The following is an 18,996-nucleotide window of genomic DNA, read 5'->3' as shown; positions in this document are numbered from 1 at the left end:
AGAAGAAGAAGGAAGAGGAGGAAAAGAAGAAGAAGAAGAACAAGAAGGAGAAGGAGGAGGAGAAGAAGAAGAAGGAGGAGGAGGAAAAGAAGAAGGAGGGGGGAGAAGGAGAAGGAGGGGGAGGAGGAGAAAGTGAAAGTGAAAATCTTGCAAGATTTGAAGACAAGGGTTGATTTTGTCTCCTCTCTGTGTGGACTGACCCAGATCATAGATGACCCTACCAGAAAGAAAACATGTATTGATCACATCTACACAAATATTTCAGACCTTCAAGGCAAAACCCTACCTCTACCTGGATCGACTACTGATCATAACTTCATCACTTGCACTGTAGAAAGAAGTAAACTCAGACGCAGGAACACAGAAACAGATCCTTCTGTGTCGTTAGAGTTTCTGCTTACAAAATATACAATGAATCAAAAAGAATGTATTACCAAGTTGAAAAGTGTTAATGAGGAAGACCTGAAGAGTTTGTTGTCCCTCTCTTGTGGAAGAGATGAGGTTAAATCACCCAACTCTGCTGCTATATGCAACATTCTGAACTCGTGGATTGAACGTGGCGAATTTCCATCAGAGAGACATGAGGACTTTATTTGGCGTCAGATGCTGGAGAAAGTTGTCCTCCGTCAGATGGAGAAGCACTTTAATCCTTTGAAAATTTGTCAGGACACTCTTGCTAAAATAACCAATCAGTGGATCAAATATATGGAAAACAGTCAAAAAGTCGGAGTTGTATTCATGGATTTCAGTTTCCCCACTGATGTCATCAGTCCTGATCTGCTGCTTCCCAAACTGAGGATTTACGGTTTCTCAGATTTGCACATTTCTATGATGAGTAGTTTTCTGTCTGGTAGAAACAGCTCCTCATGTTGCAGGACAAACGCTCACTGTGAGCTGCCACAGGGATGCTGCATGACTCACTTCCTCTTCTCTGTTTATACAAACGATCTGAAATCATCTTTAGAACAAAAAGAAAGTGTTGCTCATATTGTTGTGAGTGGCAGTAAGCTGATGATATATCACTCAGCTGACTACAGTTTTTTAAAGATAGTGTTGAGAAAGACATCAGAAATTGTGCATCGTTGGCTCAGAGAAAACAGGATGGTTTTAAAGACATTCACATTAGCAATGATCAAATCCAAGAATCAAGTGACAGAAATACAAAGGCGGCTCAAATCCACACGCAACTTAGATGTAGAAGAGTTTAACTGGATCAGAGTATTAGGACTTTTACTACACGATGCACCTCACCTGGTTTGGACGTTTAAATGAAATTCTTCAGAAAGAAAAGCTTTGGTTTGAACATGAGCGGTTTGCTCCTCCCCTTTTCTCTGTAAATCTTTATTCTGAGAATATAATAAGTGGAGAGTTTTGTACTCCACTGGTCTGCACTGTGGATGTCTGTCTGGTGATATATTTAACTAAAGAGGTGATTTATGAGATTGTTAATTAGATCTAACTTTTGCTTTCGATACGGTAGACCATAATATTGGCCTAACAAGGCTAGAACATGTAGTTGGTGTCGTGTTTTCAATAAAACATCCGTAGTAGTGAGCAAGCTTCTTTATTTTAACGTGGCTCACATCCATGTACGTAAACATAACCTGCCGCTGCTTCTACGACACAGTATATATCACAATTTGGTTAGACAGCCCCCTAGTGGTGAAGCTGAACTACCCACATAACTCCTATCAACACATCCCCTTTTCTTTAGATGTTATCTGCTGAACAACACTGTGGAAACATACCTAACATTGCATAGCTTGAATAACATCACAAACACTTGTGACAGTGTAAACTACGGAACACACAATAATGCAGAAAGTTCCTTTTTGATATATGTATATATATCTAGCTATATATGTATACACCAACATATACATATATATATGCTTAAAGGTTTAGTCTATCAGGTGGCTTGATAGAGCGTGCTGATCTTCTGACAATGGGTGACTGGTCTCTTTGCTCCACACTGTCCTTCCAACACGTTCTCACTCCCAACTCGTCAAACGTGTGACGCATGGTCAGGCTCCCTCTGCTGCACTTATGGACGCGCAGGGTACCCCCCTCGCATCGGGAATTGACGTGAAGGGTCCTCCGATTGAAGAGATTGCCGCGGAAGAGCCTGTTGTCCGTATATTTATATATTTCCGAAATCACTTTGTAGTGACGTATACTGAACACAATAAATTATATAATGTAAACAACTACCTGGAAAACAGGTAGAACGATACGTTTGTATGGTTTATTGCATTTATGGAGGGAGTGATGTATGCTGGGTAATGGCACAGCTAGCTACTGGGTGACTTTATTCACCCGCTTCGGCTGTTATCAGTCCATACAATGGGCGTTATTAGCACAAATCAGTCCCATAGATATGGGCCATCTCCTGCTAGATTGTTCAGAAGGTTGTTCTCATCCATCCAGATGGAGGATCACTAACAGGAGCTTGGAAGACTCCAGAATCCACTCTGGCTGGAATCCGGTGGATATGCAGTGTTTACAGGTAAGACCATTTAAACGGACAGCATTTATAGAATGACCATTAAACGTCAGCGAGTGTCAATAATGTTAATGTGGTTATGTTAGTAATACACCGAGTGCTAATATAACAGCTTTAAGATGCATTTGTAGATGTTATTACGTGTTTTACCGTCTTTATGGTGCTAGCTTAAAGTTACGGTGTAAACGTTAGCTTATATTGGAGTAAAGCTGTTACTGGTTAAACGATGTTAGCACAGAAATATTAGCTTCTGTCATGACTGATGAAGTTACTAGTTAATAAAGTTTCCAGTAAAGTGTTTAATCGCAGCCACAGACTGACAGCAAATATCTCGATTAGCTTCAGTGCATCTATAATAAATATGTGCAAGTTTCAGTGCTTCGTTTAAACTGTATTATACTTATACTGACCCAGGGTCAGTGTAAAATACAATCCTAGCTGTGTGAACAAAGCCTGGCTCCTTTAATCCTGCATGACAAACCTCAGGATGCAGGTTATTATTACTCTTTCCTGCTGGCACACCTGTCACACCTGAGAGTCAGCTAGAAACTTACAGTGACGTGGACATCATGCAAAGACTGCCAGACTCTGTAATACTGCAAATGATCAGTGACTCAGGTTATCACTAAACTTTAAACGGCACCTCTGTGTCTCTGTGTGCTGAACATCTAGGATTGAGTCAGGCTGCATTGACTGTGGGACTTTAATGTGTTAAAAGCAGGTTGAAGACGGCTCAGAAACATTTGAAGATTAAAATTTAGCATTATGGCTGCTGGTGGTTTGTAAAGCCTCTACTCAGCTGTATTTTTGTTACTAACTTATGTTTGTTGTTGTTTAACACAGATTTCAGAAGAGCAAATATGCTTAATAGTTTAACTAGATTTCATTTGTCAGTGTGGGACTGCTGAGTCACCTGAAGAACTCGTTTCATTCATTCTCCACATGATGTTCATTTACAGAAATGTTTCACAGGAACTGATTTCTCCCAAAGGTTGAACTAGTGTGTTTCCATAGATTACCTCTGTATGAATGTACTTTTAAATGAAGGCAAGTGTTTGTCCTTTTTTGTTCCTCAGGTACAATACGTGATATCAAGGGCAGGCGGTCAACACTGGGGGTAGACAAGAAGCAGACGTACTTCCAAGAGGGAGCTGCAGTGAGGTCAGAGGTCAGAATCTGAAACGGCTCAGGTTTATATTTTAGAAGTTATAAAAAATCAAAATGTATTTATAAAGAAACCTTTAAATAATAGTCATAATTATGATTATTATAAGAAATATCAAACATTTAAGTGGATTTTCTGTTACACATATTGTGTTAGCCCTGCGATAAACTGGCAGCCTGTCTTTGTCCTGTATCAGCTGGGATAGGCTTCATCCACCGCAACCCTGAATTGGATACATTGTATTCCAATTATGTAATCTGATCATTTACAAACTCAAGGTATCTAATCAAAATGTAAGTAATAATTATAAAATGGGAAAGCAGAAATAAGTGTGACATAAATGCAAATGTGTGAGCTGACATAGAGCTACATGCAGTCTGAAAAACCTTTGTTGTCAAGTTTGCAGGTCTATCAGCACGAGACATTCTTACATAGAAGAGACATTAAAGTCTCTAACTCAGTGAAGCATTATTGGTCCCATCTGTTTGGATAAATATAATAACCTGATGTTTGTCCATTTATTGACACATTTTCTTAAGTGCTTATCCAGCTCAGGATCACAGTGGAGCTGCAGCTGGATATGTTCACTAAATAAACCTTACAAAAGTTAACAATAAACCTGCATCCATGTACGTTGTTGTCCACAGGATGAGAAAATCAAAGTGGAAGACTGTGGAACATGTTAATAAATGTTTGTGTGTTTATGCCTGTGTCTTTCACAGGAGGCGCTGGAAGGTTTCCCTAATAGTTCCTGGTGAATCAAAGCAGAACCATAAAGGTTGCTGGACTGCATGATGGCCTTACCCCTGAGCCGTCATCCTGTTAAAGGAGGAACCAGTTAGAAGCTGTTTTCAAAGTAGCTGAGCAGATTTCATCTCAAGTAAGCAATTAACTGTTTGTTCATCTGTTCTGCCACTTAAAGAGCATTTAAGGACGTCGTTTGAGTGTCCAGTTGAATCAATTCTACTGGCTCTCATGGTCATTTGTTATTATAGACATATTTTTCATGTTCATCCAGCTATTTAGTAAATTCTATCTATTTAGTAATATCCGTCAGCTATAAAATGTAATATAAATATAAAAATATCTAAATATCTCCTGCCCTTTATGTTTTAATGATGTAAGTCTGTTATCGTGTTACATTAGCATTCCTCACATATCAATGAGATGCTGTACAGTACAATCCTGCTGACACAGCAGAGGGATAACGACAGCTATTCAACATCGTTACACGACACATTCGAGCTGCATGATGCAGACAAAGTGACTAAATCATCTTTTTTGTGGTTTATTGTCTTCAAACCAGCAGACAAAGCTGATGGCAGAAGATGTCAGAGAAGAACTTCAGGCCGTGGACTGAAAAGGTCTTTTTGTCTTGTTATCAAAGACATTTGGAGTGGCAGCTTCTACAAGTGGTTGTGCTAAACTAAAGCTTACAGTCTAAGAAATCACAGTGTTGATATTCAGCACAAAGAGAAAAGCTCACTTGTTTGAATTTATTTACAATCATAGTTTTATAAATTCTGACTGTAAACAGCGTTTACAGCTCTGATATTGTTTGACACTCGATATCAGGTGATAGTGTTTAATTTAAAGGTTTCTGTGTCCCAATGAGCCATTTACACTGATCAGTGTCAGTTTAACTGTAACACATTCATTATTTAGATTCAACAAAGAAATAACTGAATGTAAAAATGGCAGCCCACAGGCCAGGTTTATAGAGATATATGCATGCATTATGAAATTTATGTATCCCAGATAATTGTTATTCATCTAGTCATGGCAGACCTACCTCTTCCTCCCAAGTTAACTGCAACCCAAAAGAACTAGTGGGGCTATTTACACACTCACAACCAGTGTGGGGTAAAAAGAGCCACAAAAAGCTGTCAGCCACAGATGTGCTAGAAGAGTTAGAAACTCTACTTATGGAGAAACTTTAAAAGTCTAACAGAGGACAGGAACTCCTGCCCAAATAACATGATATAACCCCACATACAGCCCAGCCATAAAGTGAACCAAGTCATTTAGTTAAAGACAGCATGGGACCAAATGCATGTAATAAGCCTGCATCAACCTGACATTTCTTCCTCCTGAATTAAATGAATGAATGGATGAAAGTTAAATGACTACAAACGTAAAGCCACTAGTTCCCACACTGGAGCTCCCTGACACTGTGTGTTAACCGTATTTAGCTTGTATCAACAGTTGTAACAGGCTAAGATACGTGAGACACTGCATTGAATGATTGTTCCTGTCTTAATGATTTCAGCTGACTGGTTTCAGCTCAGATGTTCTGCTTTTTCCTTTCAGTAGATCAAAGCAGCTCGTGCTCCTTCTGCTTCCAATTTAGAAGAAGAAGAAGGCGAAGGCTTCAGCGAAGTGGCGTTCATGGTCTCAGTGAACAGTCACGGTCACACACTGCATGTGGTTTTAAAAGCAACATGTCTGTTCACCACAACAATGGAGATGTGTAATATTAGTGCAGCTACGGTTTGTTCTTGAACATCAGTTCTGTTTTCTACTTTGATCACTTAGACCAAAAAAGTGTTGTTTTCAGATTCTTTCTTTTACATCTATAAACCACCTGTTCATTTTTTTTATTACAATTAGTTTCACATAAATGTTAGTGTTTCCTTTATGATCTTTTAATGCTTACACTACACTGTACACGTCTACATTAGAGAAATTTCTGTTGACTCAGCGTTGTGAAATGTTCTTTTATTTGATACACAATATGAAGTTCATAATTTTCTTACAAATAAAACTCTAATGACAAACATGAACAGCTGTGCTTATTTCTGAGACATGAGTTTTTGAATGTGTTCATATTTAGACAGTGTGCATCTGTCTGCTGAAACTGTGATGGTGAACCTGAGGTGATGGTCAACAGAAGGCAAATATAAAACAATATTGAAGTAATGTCTTTACCCTCTGCAGCGTGTGGACGCTGTGCACGCAATCACCTTATTCACTGTAGTAAACGTGCACCGCTAGCTCACGTGACTGACTGTCTCCATGGTTACATCGTATATTATTAGCTATGCAAACAGCTTCCAAAGATGCCGCCATAGCTCTCTGCAGCTGTAACACTTTCACACTTTGCAAATCATTTCACGTTTTTGATAGTTATGAAGACAGAAAATGTTTTTAAGGTCATGCTAGGCGGTTGCTATGGTGGTTGCTGTGGACTTGGCTGGACCGCGTCCGATTCCTGTTATTAGCTGTCCGCCGTAGGAAGGCTGCGTTCCATTTACAAGTAGTGACAGTCTGCCGCAACTCGGACTCAAACCCCGCTTTGTTCTTTAATTATAGGCCTTTTATAGCCGTTCATGACACGCGCACACACACATAAAGCATTTTGCCTCACCATGAGAATGCAAGTTTACCTAACCTAACCTTAAAGTGTCTGATATAGGATAGAAAAATGAAGCAACCGGAGATTTAATGATGAAGACTCTGGGTTCTGTAGTTCACGTTTTACAGTCCTGAATGACTCTGCATATGATTTATTGAAGAGGACTTTAGAATGCACTTTACATTTAGACTGTTGCTTACAGTTAGACTGTCAGGGTGTACATTACCTTGTACTCAAGCATCCCAGGACAGAGCCCTGCCCCACCATGAGCCTGGGTGGATACGTGGTTATAATATAAAAGGACCGATACTGAATATGAATATTTCATGAAAATTGAATTATAATACAAATTAGTAATAAGGGTTTCTCTGCGCCCTTATCTACCCCAAATTCAAAGAGCTGCGGGCAGAGAGGGTGACAGGAGAGGATGGCACTGAAGAGAAGATGCTCGGTTTCTGGAGTCTCCTGGTCCTGTCAGTAGGATGCATCTGCTGTGTCTTCTCATGGATGCTCACCTACCTTGACTCGTTCCAGCCTGTTATGGATTTCCCAACACTGCGGACAGTGGCCCACGTCAGAGACGTTTAATATTTATTACATATGTCTGAATTGCTAACCCTAACCCTAACCCTAGCTCAACAGACCACAATGCCCTGGACTGTCAGTATTATTACATGCTGTGAACATAAGTAGCTTTGATCACAGTTTATGTCGTAAAAGAGAAGGAATATTGAAAAAAAGATCAACATTGTGATATTATTTGTTCCAAACTGACCAGAAACATGCTTGTCAGACTCTCACAGCAAAGGATCAGACTCACTGTGCATGACTGCTCAGGCCAATGATGTCTGTTAGATTGTCAGTTGTTTAGTGCTTCTGTACAGTGAGGGTCACCGTCTCTATTTCAGAATAATTAATATGCGGAAAACACTAAAAGTTGATTGTCTTCCAATATTCTAGCATAATTAAAAAACTTTGACTTTGTAAGTACATATTATTAATCCTAATGCCAGTATGATTCTTCATAACTCCTGCTTTGAAATACTGAACTTTAAAATTTACCTGATGAAAGATCATTTACAGTGGCACTCTGTCAGGATCATTTTGACTGTAAGATCACTGTATTAATCTGAATCCTTCTGCAATGTGCTGTGAATGAATGCTGATGCAACTCACTGTGGGAAAGCTGTTAATAAAATGAATCTGTGACACATGCAACACGTTCACAGAGGAAGACGACACAAAGGGAGGACACGCAGAGGCTGTGTTGAAGTCAGAAATCCAAATCTTTATTAAAAAACAGGCAGCGGTTACAAACAGGAAGACAAGCAGTCCATCAAACAGTCTACAGGGTCAAACGTACAGAGAATTCAAACAGCAGTAAAAAATAACTGAACACTGAAAAACTTAAAGCAATGTGTGACGCAATAAAAGGAAGCAGCGCAGTATATTCACTGAATTATCATCAATTACAAAAGAGAAAAACGACGATTTCTAAGGATTATTTTCTTAAATGCAGTTAGAGTGTGGCTGGTAAAGATGGAAACATACAGAATGTAAACTGTGTGAGTTTGTGAACTTTGTTAGTAACAAATGAGGTAAAAAAACAACAACCCCAAAACAGACAAAACACAGAACGAGGCTCTCAGTATTCATTAATAATTAGAAAGAAACATTCTTGTCGTGGATTTTTACAGTCTTAGTTCCGCTCGCTGTCATCATTATAATCATCATGATCAATGGCGAGGTCCTGAGGTGGGCGGGGCTGTCTCTGGTGATGTCACCATGAAGGAACAGCATCTGGCACGTGTTGCTGAAACATCCCAGTACGCTGGTGTAGTTTCCTCTCCAGCTGTTTGACATGTGACACTTGAACATTAAGGGGAAGAAAAAGAAACAGTGTTAGGTCAGGTGACCACATGGTTTCTAAAGTAACTGACAGGAAGTAACCAGGCCGTTAGAAATGGATGGCATGTGTTTAGAGTTACTGGAGTTGGGTAACTCTACTTACCAAAAGCAGAAGCACACAGATGAAGGATCAGATGCTGAATGTTGCAGGAACATGCTCGTGCGGTGGTCATTCAGTGCTGCAGGTTAGACAGTCCAAGACTGATATGCTGCCCATCTGAGAGTTTGAAAACACACATGCAAAGATTTATTTTGTGTTACAGTCAAAGTTGGATGTTCATTTCTGTCCTTTAAAAATGTTTGTGTATTTGAAAGCACTAACATTTAAGGATGACTTGGATCGTCTCCTTTAAAGGGGAGACAAGTGTGTCCACGGATCCACATCACTTTACCTGGATGATGACTCCTCCCCCCTCACTCAGAAACACTCCTAATATAACCAAGCAAATAAATAATATTGAAGATTTACTTACATCATTACAAAAACATCAAAAACATCTCCCTTTGATTCTATTTCTCCATTCCTGCTGAACATCAGGCAACAAATATCTCAATAAATCACAGTAAAATGTAAAGCACATATTTTCTTTGTCTAACCTCTGCAGAGCCTCTGTCAAGAAAAACATCTGTAAGCATAAAACAAATATACATTCATAACACGTCACTGGACAAACCTCGGTCAGTTGATTTCCTCTGTGCAGTGCAGACGAACATCAGTCAGCAAGTGACTCTGCTGGTTCTTCTGAGGAAACACCACCGTCTCTCCACACTGTCACCATCTGTGAGCACAAACTGCTGCTCTGCCAGCATGTAGGAATCACATATCACACACAGGGGTGAAGAACCATCAGAGCTCAACTTTGGATGCTTTAGATCTAAACAGATCAAAGTAGCTCTTAGTTTCAGCAATCAGTGAACAGACAAACAATGATACCAAACTGATTCTGTATGAATACAATATGGTATTTTCAATACAGGTGTCAAATTAATTTATTAAAACTAATACAGATATATGTATATTTTTTTGATAAATTAGTTTGCTAAATTATAAGAAATTTTTTTTTTCATTTAACAATTGCAACTGAAAGAAATTAAATATTGAACAAAAATATATTGTCACATTCTGAGCATGCTCAGCACGCTGACAGACTTGAAGTTGCTACAGATTTTAAGAAGTGATAATTATAGGGAAGAAACTTCTCTTTTTCATCCGTTTAATCAAACATTTGATGCCTCAGCTGTCTCAGTCCTGTAGCGTTCTGCAACTACAACTAACCTGAGGCTTGGATTTGGCTGCAGGTGCCCCTGTACATCCTTCTCAGTGCTTCACACATGTGGGTACCATTTAATCCCACTTCTTCCTGAGCTTTGCTTCATCACAAGACCAAAGGTGGCATCCCGTGTCACAGTCTTATCATCATCCAGAAGAAACATTTGAAGAAACATCATGCAGAAGAAACATTTACACGCCTCCTGGTTTTGTTTTCTGATCCTGCAAAAAGACTGAGGACAACAAAGCCCAGAGAACACGAGATACACAACATCCAACATTCAGACTCAACAGCCTCCATAAATGAAGAGCACCAGGTTGGTTCCGTTATAGTAGATATAAGCATACTTCACATTACTGGGTATGAATAATAATCAAGAGACAAACTTTGAAGATGCAGAGCATGATGTCCCATCATCAGACTGTAAACAAACGTCCACCAGGCTTCTTTGTTGCCAAAATTGATGATTCTCCCATCAGGGATCAGTAGAGTGTATTAACCTGTGGTATAAGCAGCAGTCACTGAAATATTACTGTTTCAGATAAGAAATCTAGCACATAAAAGCCAGGGTGGGAGGGATCTCTGCAAAACGACTTACCTCTGCAAGTGTGAAGCTCAACAAAAATCTGACTCTCAAGTCACTGACAAACAAAAACTCCAGCTGGGAGATAGAAAACGCTGTCTGGGTCTTGCTGGATGTTGCTGGTCAGAGTCCCACATTAGCAGAGTGCTTCTTGGTCCCACTGACCCATATGGACAGTGACTGTGGAGAACTGTTCTGGCCCATACGGTAAAAAAATGTATTTTAAAATACATTTTGAAATATATTTCAAAATATACAAAAAATGGCCAAAAAATATATGTGCTAAAATACATTTTAAAATATATTTATATATTTAAAATGTATTTTAGCACATATATTTTTTGGCCATTTTTTGTATATTTTGAAATGTATTTCAAAATGTAATTTAAAATACATTTTGAAATATGTTTATGTATTTTGAAATGTTTTTTAGCACATATATTTTTTGGCCATTTTTTGTATATTTTGAAATATATTAATAAAATATATTTCAAAATACAATTTAAATTTATTTAAAATCATTCAAAAAAATATAAATTTAACCCTTCATATATTTCTAAAATATATGGGGGGGGGGGGGGGGGGGGGGGGGTGTCGTGGAATTTTTTTAATAAAGTCTGCAACACAGAAAGAGCTGTGATCAAGCTATTTATTACTGCGCCAACACACATCAAACATCACAGTTCAGTCATGTCAGCGCTGCCACAGAGGTCGTGCTCCTCCTCCTTTATGCATTCCAAGGAAGAGGGAGGAAGTTAAACTGATCCTACCACACTTCACGTGTCTCGCTATGAAACCTAACGGATCAATGGTTGTGCTGTTTTGTGCCCTTGGCCTTATCAGCACCTGTAAAGGGAGTTGTTTTCTCAAACTGCTGACGCTGAAGTAAGTTCATCTAGTTTTAGAAACTTTCACTGAACAGTAACAGTGTCACAACTAAGCACATGCATAAGCACTTAAATACTTTAAATGATAATAACAGAAAATTTCTTTTACAGGAGCTAGAGCCTGTCCCAGTAGTCATAGGTAGAGCACACCTGGACAGGTCACCAGTCTGTCAGAGGACTAACACAGAGACAGACATCAGAGTAACAAATCTATTTAAAATTAATGTAAGTTTGCTGCAGCTGTATGTATGAACATGTGTTTCTGTGTTCACAGTCCACCTCTCAGGAACCTGCAGTTCACTTTTAGTCTACTTTAAACAGACCTCACAAAAGGCTGATGTGGCTGGATCAGTAGTCTGATTTAAGTACGATACCTTTGGCCAGGGATTACTCTGGTGCATCGCTTCACTGCAGTCTTACGTATTTTCCCCACACCTGAATAAAAAATACTGATATATACAAATAACAGCTTCAGCTGATGCAGCCTGACTCAATCCTAAATGTTCAGCACACAGAGACACAGAGGTGCCGTTTAAAGTTTAGTGATAACCTGAGTCACTGATCATTTGCAGTATTACAGAGTCTGGCAGTCTTTGCATGATGTCCACGTCACTGTAAGTTTCTAGCTGACTCTCAGGTGTGACAGGTGTGCCAGCAGGAAAGAGTAATAATAACCTGCATCCTGAGGTTTGTCATGCAGGATTAAAGGAGCCAGGCTTTGTTCACACAGCTAGGATTGTATTTTACACTGACCCTGGGTCAGTATAAGTATAATACAGTTTAAACGAAGCACTGAAACTTGCACATATTTATTATAGATGCACTGAAGCTAATCGAGATATTTGCTGTCAATCTGTGGCTGCGATTAAACACTTTACTGGAAACTTTATTAACTAGTTGTCATGGTCCGGGTGAGCACGGGGTTTTTCCACTCCGCTGGGTTCTACCTTCAGGCAGAGACTCCAATCAGCTTCCACACCTGGTTCCAATCAAGTCACCTGCATATAAGACCAGCATTCACAACAGACCTCTGCCAGATCTTCTGCTAACCCATGACCCACCTGGCAGTCACGTTTCCCGAACTACTCTCATCTCCGCCTGGACGCTGGTTCTGTCATCTGGTTTCTTCCTCTCCACCATCGGACTACACCTGCCTGCCTCCCTGCCAAGTCCCTCACTCCACGCATATTCTGGATCCTCTCTGGACACTCCTCACCCGGAACCCCCTGGACACCCCTTCCTCGCATGACACTTTAAACCTGCAACGCTGACTGCGTACCTCCATCCAAGCCGCTGCCCCTTTTTCCATCCGTGAAATCCAGCACCTAGCCATAGCACTCAGTTTCATGTTCACAGTTTGGCCTCACAGTTCACAGTTCATAGCATTTCATAATTCATAGCATTCATAGTCTCCTGTTGTGTAATTTCACTAGACACTTGTAAATAAAGCACTGTGTTCACGCCCGTTTGCCTCCCTCTGTGTCTGCATTTGAGTCCACACCCACAGCCGGGCCCTCTCGGCCGTAACAGTAAGATCTGGCCACAATATGGACTCAGCAGACGCAGAGCGGACAGCCATTCAGAAACAAGGTGCAATCCTAGGTCACCACGAGCAATCCATTCAATATCTCCTGGCTTCACAGAAAGACCTTGGTGAGGGACAGGCTAAGATCTTTGCTGCCCTAGAGACTCTACAAGCTAACCTCGCTTCCGTGCCGCGTCCTGCCCCCGAACCCTCGCCCCCCGCACAAGACACACAGCCATCCACTTCGTCCCCTGCCTCGGCTTACGCGCTCCAAAGTGGGCCGATTTTTCGCGACGCATCATCCCCGGAGCCCGAACCTTTTTCTGGGGATCCGGGGAGCTGCACGGGGTTCCTACTTCAGTGCGATCTGGTATTTGGCCGCTCACCGCGCACCTTCACTGACAACGCCGCTCGGATTTCCTATTTCATAGGGAAATTACGGGACCGTGCTCTAAAATGGGCAGAAGCATACCTGTCAAGCCATCCCCTGCGAACTTGCTCTTATGATGACTTCCTGGGTGAGTTTAAAAAGACATTCACTCATCCTGTCTCTGAGGGCGGTTCGGCCCGTAAGTTGTTAAAGCTGCGCCAGGGTCGCCGTAGTGTTGCTGATTACCTCATAGATTTTCGAACGGCCGCCGCGGAGACGGGGTGGCCAGATCACGCGTTGCAGGGAATCTTTCTACAGTCCCTGAATGATAACATGAAAGATCAGCTTGCTTCACGGGATGAGCCCGCTACGTTTGAGGAGTTAGTCTCCCTTTCTCTCCGTATTGACATCAGGCTGAGAGAGAGGGAGAATGAAAGGAACTACAAACCCCAACGTCCCCTCCTCCGCCCTCTTCCGTGTTCGTTTACGCCGGCCCCACCCATAATGCAGTCGCCTGTGTCGGCCGCCTCTCCCTCCGTCGTGGACGCGGCGCCGGAACCGATGCAGATCGGCCGCGCTCAGCTGCCGCCGGAGGAGAGAGAGCGTCGCTTTCGTGCACGCGCGTGTTTTTATTGCGGGTCGACAGAACATTTGATCGCAGCATGTCCCAAGAGGGGAAAAGGGCCAGCCCGCCAGTAGATTCGGGGATACGGGTGGGCGGTTCTCATAGTGATGATAAACCCCGTTTGCTTCTCACAGTCAGTTTAGTTATCAACCGTGCCACGCACACCTTTCAGGCCCTGGTCGACTCCGGTTCAGAGCAAAACCTAATCAGTTTTGACCACGCCACACGGTTGGGATTGCACCTTGTGCCTTTAGATCCGCCCATTTCTGCGAAAGCACTTAATAACCAGGTCTTTGCACAAATAACTCACCACACTGAGCCAGTGACTGTAATCACTTCAGGAAATCATAGGGAGGTGCTCACTTTCTTCGCCCTCTCATCGCCTGACACTCCCCTCACATTCGGCTACCCTTGGTTAAAGCTACACAATCCACACTTGGATTGGTCTGGACGGAAGATAATAAGCTGGAGTGTATTCTGCCATGCTAATTGTTTGAGGTCGGCGTGTCCCCCGGGCCCCGAGGAGCCCTATGCGTTGGAAGAAACAACCCCCGATCTCACTGGTGTGCCCATGGAATATCACGATTTCAAAGAGATTTTTAGTAAGAGTAGGGCGCAAGCTTTGCCGCCTCACAGACAATATGACTGTGCCATAGACCTTCTCCCCGGTGCTCCTTTACCCTCCAGTCGATTATACAACATATCTAAACCGGAACGTGTTGCTATGGAGGAGTACATCAGAGAGTCACTTGCTGCTGGAATAATTCGACCGTCGTCTTCACCTGTTGCTGCCGGATTCTTCTTTGTGGGTAAGAAGGACGGGTCGCTACGACCATGTATTGATTTCCGTGGTCTCAACGACATAACTATAAAGAATAAATACCCATTGCCACTCATCAGTTCTGTGTCAGAGTCCCTGCAAGGCGCCACTATCTTCACTAAGCTGGATCTCCGTAATGCTTATCATTTGGTTCGCATTAGGCAGGGAGATGAGTGGAAGACGGCCTTTAACACGCCACTGGGCCACTTCGAGTACCTGGTCATGCCCTTTGGACTAACGAACGCCCCAGCCGTATTTCAAGCTTTGGTGAATGATGTTCTCAGGGACTTTCTGAACAGATTTGTGTTTGTATATCTGGATGACATACTCGTATTTTCCAGATCGCTCCAGGAACATCACGCTCATGTCCGTGCTGTCATCCAGCGCTTATTGGAGAACAAACTGTACATAAAGGCAGAAAAGTGTGAGTTTCATGCATCGTCAGTCTCTTTTCTTGGTTATATCCTGGCAGGGGGGCAACTGAAGACTGATCCAGCAAAGGTCAAGGCAGTCACAGAGTGGCCGGTGCCCACATCCCGTAAGCTTCTCCAGAGATTCCTGGGCTTTGCCAACTTCTACAGGCGATTCGTCAGGAACTACAGTCAGGTAGTTGCACCTCTAACACGCCTCACGTCTACAAAGCACCCATTCACGTGGCCTACCGAAGCCGACAGAGCTTTCAACAAGCTGAAACAACTGTTTACAACAGCTCCCGTGCTAATTCAGCCCGACACCAGCAAGCCCTTCATCGTTGAGGTGGACGCATCAGATGTTGGAGTGGGGGCAGTGTTGTCTCAACATACTGGTCCATCAGCAAAGTTACAACCCTGCGCTTTCTTCTCGCGTCGCTTGTCTCCAGCAGAGAGAAACTACGATATTGGGGACCGTGAGCTGCTTGCTGTGAAACTAGCATTGGAGGAGTGGCGGCACCTGCTGGAGGGGGCTGAGCACCCATTCATAGTCTGGACAGACCATAAAAATTTAACATACCTACGGAATGCAAAGAGACTAAATACACGCCAAGCCCGTTGGTCACTGTTTTTTGCCCGTTTCAACTTTTCTATCTCATATCGCCCAGGTACCCGGAATGTTAAGCCAGATGCTCTCTCCCGCCAGTTCGAAGCTGCCTCAGAGCGGTCAGGGGTGCCCTCCATACTCCCTGCCAGCTGTCGTGTAGGGGCTGTCACATGGGAAGTAGACTCTGTCATTCAGCGGGCTCTGCAAGCAGAACCTGATCCGGGCACCGGTCCAGCTAACAAGCGCTATGTACCCACAGCAGCCCGCTCCAAGGTTTTGGAGTGGGTTCACACGGCCAAGTTCGCAGGTCACCCGGGCCGAGGTAGGACAGCTATGCTACTGAAGAGACACTTTTGGTGGGAGACGTTGGATAGGGATGTACGTGAATACGTAGCTGCTTGCACGGTTTGTGCTCGTAATAAGTCCAGGAATCACCGTCCTTACGGACTGCTTCACCCACTAACCACCCCACACCGGCCATGGTCACATATTGCGTTGGATTTTGTAACAGGGCTTCCAAACTCTGCAGGAAAGACTACCATACTTACCATAGTTGACAGATTTTCCAAGGCAGCACATTTCATAGCTCTAGATAAATTGCCCACTGCTTCAGAAACAGCTAAACTGTTGGTTGAACATGTTTTCAGACTCCATGGGATCCCTATGGAAATAGTGTCTGACAGGGGTCCCCAGTTTGCTTCTCAGGCCTGGGGAGCCTTTTGTACGGCCCTGGGGGCCAAGCCCTGTTTGAGCTCAGGCTACCATCCACAGACCAATGGCCAAACTGAGCGCCTGAACCAAGAACTCGAGACCACTCTTCGCTGCGTCACTGCCCATAATCCAGCCTCTTGGTCCACATTCTTGCCGTGGGTTGAATATGCGCATAACACACTCACCGCCTCGGCCACAGGTCTTTCACCTTTTGAGGCGTCCTTAGGTTACCAGCCACCTCTGTTCCCCGAGCAAGAAGCTGAGCTTGCGGTGCCTTCTGTCCAGCATCATCTGCAGCGTTGCCGCCGGGCCTGGACGCGGACTCGTGAGGCGCTGTTGCGCGCTGTGTCTCGCCAATGCCACTACGCCAACCAGCGGCGCTCGGCGGCTCCTACTTACTCTCCGGGGCAAAAAGTGTGGCTGGCGGCTAAGGATATCCCACTCCAGGGAACCTCCCGCAAGCTGTCTCCGCGCTATATTGGGCCTTTCGTGATTGACAGGCTGATTGGCCCTGCGGCAGTCCGGCTCACATTGCCTGCATCGTTGCGGATCCATCCGGTGTTCCATGTTTCGCGGGTCAAGCCAGTGTTGTCTAGTCCTCTGTGCCCTCCTTCCGACCCCCCTCCTCCCGCCCGGCTCGTCGATGGTCATCCTGCCTTCTCGGTGCGGCGTATCCTGGACGTGCGTCGGTGGGGCAGGGGCCGGCAGTTTCTGGTGGACTGGGTGGGGTACGGGCCTGAGGAGCGTTCGTGGGTGTCTCGGTCTCTGATCTTGGACCCGGCGCTTGTTTCTGATTTTTTCAGGTCTCGTCGCGTGTCCGGGTCTGCTCGGTCGCCGGGGGGCGATCGTTGAGGAGGGGGTACTGTCATGGTCCGGGTGAGCACGGGGTTTTTCCACTCCGCTGGGTTCTACCTTCAGGCAGAGACTCCAATCAGCTTCCACACCTGGTTCCAATCAAGTCACCTGCATATAAGACCAGCATTCACAACAGACCTCTGCCAGATCTTCTGCTAACCCATGACCCACCTGGCAGTCACGTTTCCCGAACTACTCTCATCTCCGCCTGGACGCTGGTTCTGTCATCTGGTTTCTTCCTCTCCACCATCGGACTACACCTGCCTGCCTCCCTGCCAAGTCCCTCACTCCACGCATATTCTGGATCCTCTCTGGACACTCCTCACCCGGAACCCCCTGGACACCCCTTCCTCGCATGACACTTTAAACCTGCAACGCTGACTGCGTACCTCCATCCAAGCCGCTGCCCCTTTTTCCATCCGTGAAATCCAGCACCTAGCCATAGCACTCAGTTTCATGTTCACAGTTTGGCCTCACAGTTCACAGTTCATAGCATTTCATAATTCATAGCATTCATAGTCTCCTGTTGTGTAATTTCACTAGACACTTGTAAATAAAGCACTGTGTTCACGCCCGTTTGCCTCCCTCTGTGTCTGCATTTGAGTCCACACCCACAGCCGGGCCCTCTCGGCCGTAACACTAGTAACTTCATCAGTCATGACAGAAGCTAATATTTCTGTGCTAACATCGTTTAACCAGTAACAGCTTTACTCCAATATAAGCTAACGTTTACACCATAACTTTAAGCTAGCACCATAAAGACGGTAAAACACGTAATAACATCTACAAATGCATCTTAAAGCTGTTATATTAGCACTCGGTGTATTACTAACATAACCACATTAACATTACTGACACTCGCTGACGTTTAATGGTCATTCTATAAATGCTGTCCGTTTAAATGGTCTTACCTGTAAACACTGCTGTATCCACCGGATTCCAGCCAGAGTGGATTCTGGAGTCTTCCAAGCTCCTGTTAGTGATCCTCCATCTGGATGGATGAGAACAACCTTCTGAACAATCTAGCAGGAGATGGCCCATATCTATGGGACTGATTTGTGCTAATAACGCCCATTGTATGGACTGATAACAGCCGAAGCGGGTGAATAAAGTCACCCAGTAGCTAGCTGTGCCATTACCCAGCATACATCACTCCCTCCATAAATGCAATAAACCATACAAAAGTATCGTTCTACCTGTTTTCCAGGTAGTTGTTTACATTATATAATTTATTGTGTTCAGTATACGTCACTACAAAGTGATTTCGGAAATATATAAATATACGGACAACAGGCTCTTCCGCGGCAATCTCTTCAATCGGAGGACCCTTCACGTCAATTCCCGACGCGAGGGGGGTACCCTGCGCGTCCATAAGTGCAGCAGAGGGAGCCTGACCATGCG

The 18,996-nt window shown here is 43.6% G+C and overlaps 1 protein-coding gene and 2 long non-coding RNA genes across 7 annotated transcripts in view; 1 reads left to right on the top strand and 2 right to left on the bottom strand.

The window, feature by feature from the left end:
- The window catches only part of LOC146670722 (protein NLRC3-like), a 261,535-nt gene that overhangs the window by 111,148 nt on the left and 131,391 nt on the right, over positions 1-18,996 (bottom strand). The gene's annotated exons all lie outside the window — the stretch shown is intronic.
- On the top strand, positions 2,048-6,356 carry LOC146670728 (uncharacterized). Of its 5 annotated transcripts, none has more exons than XR_014911565.1 (6): positions 2,048-2,130; positions 2,428-2,506; positions 3,580-3,671; positions 4,391-4,548; positions 4,975-5,032; positions 5,979-6,356. It is a non-coding gene; the product is annotated as an uncharacterized LOC146670728 (long non-coding RNA). The 5 variants fall into 5 exon arrangements; XR_014911566.1 differs by having other exon boundaries at positions 2,064-2,134; XR_014911567.1 differs by having other exon boundaries at positions 2,083-2,222.
- LOC146670727 (uncharacterized) lies at positions 8,472-9,306 on the bottom strand. Its single transcript, XR_014911562.1, has 3 exons — positions 9,254-9,306; positions 9,035-9,148; positions 8,472-8,892 (listed from the first exon to the last, which is right to left on the bottom strand). It is a non-coding gene; the product is annotated as an uncharacterized LOC146670727 (long non-coding RNA).

Source organism: Rhamphochromis longiceps, linkage group LG4 (genome assembly GCF_057381845.1).
Source record: "Rhamphochromis longiceps isolate RC_006_pf linkage group LG4, R_longiceps_female_GT1.1, whole genome shotgun sequence".
Classification (NCBI taxonomy): domain Eukaryota; kingdom Metazoa; phylum Chordata; class Actinopteri; order Cichliformes; family Cichlidae; genus Rhamphochromis; species Rhamphochromis longiceps.
This window is presented reverse-complemented; position numbering and strand designations above follow the sequence as displayed.